The 1,779-nt window shown below is 34.1% G+C and overlaps 1 protein-coding gene across 2 annotated transcripts in view; it reads left to right on the forward strand.

The window, feature by feature from the left end:
- Window positions 1–1,779, forward strand: part of LOC106880363 (uncharacterized) — a 296,957-nt gene that overhangs the window by 157,247 nt on the left and 137,931 nt on the right. The window lies entirely within an intron of this gene.

The raw sequence follows: 1,779 nt of genomic DNA on the forward strand, positions 1-1,779 counted from the left end.
ACACACACACACACACACACACACACACACACACACACACATATATATATATAATGAAAAACGTTCAAACGGGGCATTATTCCATTCAATATGATGTTTATTTTAGAGATTATGTAACAACTTATACGTTACACTTCTATATTCAACTGTGCGTGTATATTCCTAATTTTTGCATCTGGTGTCTTTATATTCGAAATCTACATGATATAACACATATTTGTAGAAAATGTTATTAAAAACTATCCATTTTTCTGAAAGTTATCATCATCCAAAGTCAGGGTGGAGACAGAAATCTGTAGTTATGCCCTGTTGACAATTAAATGAAATCTCCGTATGGATTTTTTTTTCACACGTAGGTATATATCTTACACAAACAGAAAGCCGGAGAAGAATATGAAAAGTAAAAGTAACTTTCGAAATTCTTTTTTATCTGAAATCGTCACTATTGTAATGATGTATACACACGTGTGTATGTGTGTAAATAGCTAGTTACTTAGGTATTATGTTGACATTGACAAAACAGTTAAGTGACAGTGTTAATAAGTCGATTTGTACCAAGAATAATCACATGGGAGTTAAATGTGAAATATCAAATCATAATAAGGCGACTTGTTCCAAAAATATCCGAAATATGTATTGGAAAATAAATGTACAATATACAGTAACTCATTTAATTAATTGAGAAAAAGGCATCTAAATGCTTTCCTAGTTCCTTGATGCTTTTCAACATTGTTTTCTGTAATACGTCACAAGAAAGCCTCGAATCCATTGTTCTCTCAATAAATGTGAGTCCTTCGAAACCAGCCGCACTCATGTATCCCCAAAACATAACACTTACGATGCCGTGTTTCACGGTAGGCCCGGTGCATTTGTCGATATTATCTTCACCAGGTCGTCGCCATACTCGTTTAATACAATCTGCCCCAAACAAGTTGATTTTAGTCTCATAACAAAAAAGAATTTTATTGCAAAACTCCTTTCACTTACTCGCATAGGTTTCGGCTTAAGAAAGATGACTTGATTTTTGCCTAGTAGTGCGGAGAGGCTTCCTACGAGGAATGCGTCCATGAAGGCTACACTGGTTCAATCTTCGGCGAACTGTTTGGACGGATACACTCTTTCCACTAACAGAAGACATTTCTTGGGCCAAAGATGAAGCGGTACGACGCCCGTCGTCCATCATGCAACATTGGATGTGGCGATTATCACGCACAGTTAAAATAGTCGTCCAGTAGCTTTGTACTTCTGAATTACTTTGGCAGCCGTGTTTACGCTAATATGTATTTGTTTGCTAATTAAATTGTATCCTAAGCCATTTTTGTACAAATTAAAAATAATATTGTTCAAATCTCCAAACAATTATTTTCATTTTGGAGCCATTTTAATCACATTCAAGAGGAATTTTCACTACGGTCCACAAATCAGAATTCCTGCAGATGCAATTACAATGGCCGGTGCAAAGACGCCAGGAGAAATAATTTATTAGAAACTGAAATTATCAGCAAAATCTGAATTTAGTAGAAAAAAGGTGGATAACGTATTTAATATAGTGAATTTCCTATAGGGTGTACGTATTTTTGCAACGTTGGAAAATTGATATTTTGTACATATCTTTGAAAATGTTTGTTTTGTGTTCTAAATTTGTGTAATGTTTGCATGTATAATATATTTTATTCAGTATAAATTTCGTCTGATTTCCTTCGATATTATCAGTGTAATGGCAATTTTGCTGAAATATTTTAGGGGTGTACATACTTCTGTGAGATAGTATATATATAT

The sequence above is a fragment of the Octopus bimaculoides genome, chromosome 13 (assembly GCF_001194135.2).
Source record: "Octopus bimaculoides isolate UCB-OBI-ISO-001 chromosome 13, ASM119413v2, whole genome shotgun sequence".
In the NCBI taxonomy this organism is placed as follows: Eukaryota; Metazoa; Mollusca; class Cephalopoda; order Octopoda; family Octopodidae; genus Octopus; species Octopus bimaculoides.